We start from the raw sequence: 5,791 nt of genomic DNA, 5'->3' as shown, positions 1-5,791 counted from the left end.
ATAGTCTAGTCTATAGTCTAGTCTATAGTCTAGTCTATAGTCTAGTCTATAGTCTAGTCTATAGTCTAGTCTATAATCTAGTCTATAGTCTAGTCTTTAGTCTAGTCTTTTTTATATACAATTTTACTATATTTCAACTCTTTTAAGTTACCGCCTTAAATCCATTAAAAAAAATCAAAAGAAAACGTAAGAATCGAAAGCAAACAAAACTACGACAAAAAACCTTTTGAGCTTGATTGGGTTTTTGAATGGCCATGTTACGTTTTTGAATGGTCTGGTTAAATGAAACTGAAGTAAAAATAAATGGAAACTAATACAAATGTCAATGTATGCACACAGATACACACACATACAGACTGCTGTATTTAGATGTTACTTCCTTTGCATGGATTCTCAGATAAATTTTGTGTGAGTGTTTTTGTCTCAATAATTTACATGTTCTTCTTAAGGCAGTGACGGAAGATTTTTATTATAATGCTTTTTTCTTAAACTTTAGGTGTTTTTCTGTTAAACGCTTTTATCGTTTTATAAAACAACAACATTGGGACAGCAGCTGCAACAGCAACATAAAGAAACAATATTTGTATTAATTTCAATTCAACTGATATTGACTTTTGCTATTTACAAGATGTGCCACCACTCGAGGCACCACATAAACCTCTCTTGAGCAGAGTGTAGGCATGACAATGATTATAACGATGTCTTTAAGTGTTTGGCTACTGGTTTTATTTTGCAAAAAAAAAAAAACAAATCTGCAGTTTTCATTTTGTTATTTAGTTAGCTGCTACTGCTAAGTAAGCAGCTCTTGTGATTAAAACAAAATATTATTTAAAAATTCATTGAATTTTAAAGTTTATTAAAATTAAAGAATTATGGCCATATTTATTATTTTGGGGTTTTAAAATACAATATAATAGAGTATTTATAATTTACAATGTTATTATTGTTTTATTGTAGTAATTAATATTTTCAGGTTGCCATTTAAGGTCTAATTGTCACCTATACAGTTAACGACAAAGAAATGATAATGACTTTAAGAATTGGTAAAAGTCAGAAGAACTGTTTAGCTTAATATATAGTGTAACCTGCAGTGTAGTCACTAGTGTGGGAACATAGTTCTCACTCTTGTCTATAGCCTAGTCTATATTCTAGTCAATAGTCTAGTCTTTAGTCTATAGCTTAGTCTAGTCTATAGTCTAGTTTATAGACTAGTCTATAGACTAGTCTATAGTCTAGTCTATAGACTAGTCTATAGTCTAGTCTACAGTCTAGTCTATAGTCTAGTCTATAGTATAGTCTATAGTATAGTCTATAGTATAGTCTATAGTATAGTCTATAGTATAGTCTATAGTCTAGTCTATAGTCTAGTCTATAGTCTAGACGATAGTCTAGTTTATAGTCAAGTCTATAGTCTAGTTTATAGTCTAATCTATGGTCTAGTCTATAGTCTAGTTTAAAGTCTAGTCTTTAGTCTAGTCTATAGTCTAGTCTATAGTCTAGTCTATAGTCTAGTCTATAGTCTAGTCTATAGTGTAGTCTATAGTCTAGTCTATAGTCTAGTTTATAGTCTAGTCTATAGTCTAGTCTATAGTCTAGTCTATAGTCTAGTCTATAGTCTAGTCTATAGTCTAGTCTTTAGTCTAGTCTTTAGTCTAGTCTTTAGTCTAGTCTTTAGTCTAGTCTATAGTCTAGTCTATAGTCTAGTCTATAGTCTAGTCTATATTCTAGTCTATAGTCTAGTCTATAGTATAGTCTATAATCTTGTCTATAGTGTAGTCTATAATCTAGTTTATAGTCTAGTCTATAGTCTAGTCTATAGCCTAGTCTATAATTGAAAAATGTTTGCCTATTTTTTGTCGCCAACTATATAATTCATCTCACTATCGCTTGTATGTTTGTTCGTATTTTCTATTTAAAACGCGCGTGTCTTTTCAGCCAAATTTATCGCTGGTCTTTTTGCTTATTATTCAAGTTAATTTTGTTGTTGCTGTCAGTGTTGTTTCTTTGTCATTTACATGTTTTTCTACCATTTTAGGCTTAACGATTTTAAAGTAGTTTTAACCATATTAAGCAGGATTTAATTTACACCGATATCGCTTTTGGTAATAATTATATTTTTTATATTAATTTTTGTTAACGTTTTTTTATTATTTTATATGGTTTAATATGTATTTATAAAATTACATATTTCTTGCTATGGGAATGCGATTAAGATGTTGCTGGTTGCTGGTTGTTAGTTGAAAGTGTCTGTCCATGTAAATGCGTCACGAAAATGTGTGTGAAGTTTTTTTTGTCTATTGACTATCGGGCAGACAAAGAGTTAGAGATTGAGGAAAAAGTGAAAAAGTTCATTGAAAACATTTTTTAAAAATTTTGACGAAACTCAAAGGCTATGGTGTGGGTTATAATGTCGATTTTGAATTAAGACTAGTTAAGTTTAATTTTAGCAAAATATGAAATTTTAATACTATAAAGGGTAAGCGATAGTCTTTAGACTATGGTCTAGCCTGTATTTTATATTATAGTCTAGTCTATTGTTGAGAATATATGCGAGATTATAGTCTAGTTTATACTCTGGACTATAGTTATAATCAGAATCTGGTCTAATCTGTTGTTTAGAATAGAACCTGGTATAGAGTCTAGACTACAGTCTAGTCTATCATTTAGACTATAGTTCAGTCTATAGTCTATAGTTTAGACTTAATTCTATTCTTTAATTTAAAATATAGGTTTTACTATAGTCTACACTTCAGTTTCAATTATAATCTAGTCTATAGTTTAGATTATAGCATATTCTTTAGATTATACTATAGACTAGTTTATGGTTTTGTCTATACTCTCGTCTATAGTTTAATATAGTCAAGTCTATAGTCTAGTAAGAGCGTCTATAGTGTAGTCTATAGTTTAGTAAATAGTTTAGTCTAAAGTCTAGTCTATAGTCTTGCCTATAGTCTAGTCTAAAGTCTAGTCTAAAGTCTAGTCTAAAGTCTAAAGTCTAGTCTAAAGTCTAGTCTAAAGTCTAGTCTAAAGTCTAATCTAAAGTCTAGTCTAAAGTCTAGTCTATAGTGTAGCCTATAGTCTAGTCTATAGTCTAATCTATAGTCTAGTCTATAGTCTAGACTATAGTTTAGCTATAGCACAGTCTATAGTTTAGTCTATAGTATAGTCTATAGTATAGGCTATAGTATAGTCTAGACTATAGACTAGGCTGTAGGCTAGACTATAGACTAGATTTTAGACTAGACTATATACTAGAATATAGACTAGACTATAAACTAGACTATAGACTAGACTATAGATTAGACTATAGACAAGACTATAGACTAGACTATAGGCTACACTATATACTAGACTTTAGACTAGACTTTAGACTAGACTATAGGCAAGACTATAGACTAGACTTTAGACTAAACTATTTACTAAACTATAGACTACTCTAGACTATATAATAGACTGTAGTCTAGACTATAGTCTAGTCTATAGTTTAGACTATAGTCTAGTCTATAGTCTAGACTATAGTCTAGTCTATAGTTTAGACTATAGTCTAGTCTATAGTCTAGACTATACTCTAATCTATAGTCTAGTCTATAGTCTAATCTATAGTCTAGTCTATAGTATAGTCTAGTCTATAGTGTAGTCTATAGTGTAGTCTATAGTCTAGTCTATAGTTTAGTCTATAGTCAAGTCTATAGTCTAGTCTATAGTCTACTTAATGTTTCAGTTATAAAACTTAACTACTATTTCCTTTAATTGTGCTCCCAAAAAACCTAAATTTATTATGCAATTCTTGCCATAAACCATTAACGTAATTAAGTTATTATTATGATCATAGCACCAGGTCATTTACATTTTCTGCTAATTTATTTATGCTTAACAAAGGCACATGCTTGCTGATATAATAAAATATGAAATAATTCTTGTTGGCAATTTGTGCTACTAATAAATGTTTTTATTACTTAATGTAAAAAAAAATGCTGGAAATGTGTAAAAAAGCTAAATAAACTTCTAAGCTAATAAATGTTATAAACTTGAAAAAAAAGAAACACCAGGTGTAAAGTTATGACTAGTAGCTGTTTAAAACTGAAATTCTAATTAGTTTTACGAATGTATGTAGAAGGAAATGTAGAGAAACCGCAAAGAGGGACTCCTGTGGTTTCAGAGCCAAAATACGATGTATTCTTATAAAAATCATAATATATTTTAACAAACCTGGAAATATTAAAATAGTCATAATTTAATTAGATTAGAACTAGTCTTTTAATTTAAATAATAAGCTGTCTAGAAGAGAGAGAGAGAGGAAACCAAAGAAAAACGAGCTGTAAAAACAAAAGACTTAAGACACGTACTTTTAACAGGGAATGCAACCAACCATTTTACTTTAATGTATTTCCTTTCCCAAAACTCTTTCAAAACCAAATGACTGACCCTCTTCTTTCTTTCAAATGCTTTTTACTATCCCTTGAGAACTAATTTATTAAAAAAAAAGAAATCTTAACATTTCTAATTTATTTATTTCGTTGAGAGCAAGAGAAAGGCAAAACGATGGCACTTGGTCATGTTATGTTACGTTTTGCTTTGTTTTGACTTGTTTTATTAAACCTTCATGTAAAAGTCAAAACGATACATGTTTTTCTATTTTTGTTGTTTTTAACCAAATCTAAACCAATCAATTCTTGCATGCTCTTGTGTATTTGTTTCTATTTCTTTATCCCGTTTAATTTTTTCATTCGACTCGTTTGGAAACCTTTTTATTCTGCAATTATTTTAATAAAAACGGTTAAAAAAATCTAAAAAAACATTCACTTTGTGTCTGTTTGTGTCAGGCCATAAGTTATCGTCATCTATTATTTTCATTATTTTTTTTTATTATTATTTTATTTTTTTTATATTTTTCTATCTTAAACTCAGGTTTATTTAGAAGAAACCTCAGGAATAAGCTATTGGCTAGTTGGCTGTTTATTTAAGAAGAAACCAGTATATATATGATTTTTATTTAAAAACAGTTAACATGACCTCAGGCTTAAATTAAACCAACAAATAAACAAACCACAACATGTGTATTTAAAACAAACTCATATAAATTTGTTATTCTTTCGACAAGAAGATTGAAAGTGTATCTTTAGTTGTTTTAAGCAAAAAAAAAAAAAAAAATAATAATAATAATAATTAAAAACATTAGTTACTAACTGCTGCATAAACAAATTGCTTTCAGATTTTTATTTGTTAAAATTTGGGGAATTGTCCAATATTATATGCAGAGCAGCAAAATTTTTTATTGACTGTGTGCGTCTGGATAATTTATTTATAAAAATATAATATGTTTTCAAAGTTTAGTTAATAAAATCTAGAATATAGTTTACCTAGTATAGTACATGTCGTGGTCTATATTAGATTTATGTTTAAGATTAACGACAAGCCCAAAGTAATAACAATAAGTAAAGCCATACACCTAGTCTGTACTAGAGTCTATAGTATAATCAAGTCGAAATTATAACCCACAGTCCAGACTAAAGACTAGTCTGAAGTAGAGACTAGAGTCTGTAGTCTAAAGTCTAGTTTGTAAACTATAATCTATAGTCAAACCTATATAGTTTAGTCTATAGTATAGACTATAGTTTAATCTACAGTCTTGTCTATAGCCTAGTCTATATTCTAGTCGAATGTCTAGTATATAATCTAGTCTACTATAGTCTAGTCCATAGTCTAGTCTATAGTCTAGTCTATAGTCTAGTCTATAGTCTAGTCTATAGTCTAGTCTATAGTCTAGTCTATAGTCTAGTCTATAGTCTAG

At 29.1% G+C, this 5,791-nt stretch overlaps 1 protein-coding gene across 1 annotated transcript in view; it reads left to right on the top strand.

Moving 5' to 3' along the window:
* LOC111682267 (protein scalloped) overlaps window positions 1-5,791 on the top strand; it is a 215,887-nt gene that overhangs the window by 74,141 nt on the left and 135,955 nt on the right. The gene's annotated exons all lie outside the window — the stretch shown is intronic.

Source organism: Lucilia cuprina, chromosome 3 (assembly GCF_022045245.1).
Source record: "Lucilia cuprina isolate Lc7/37 chromosome 3, ASM2204524v1, whole genome shotgun sequence".
NCBI classification, from domain to species: Eukaryota; Metazoa; Arthropoda; class Insecta; order Diptera; family Calliphoridae; genus Lucilia; species Lucilia cuprina.
This window is presented reverse-complemented; position numbering and strand designations above follow the sequence as displayed.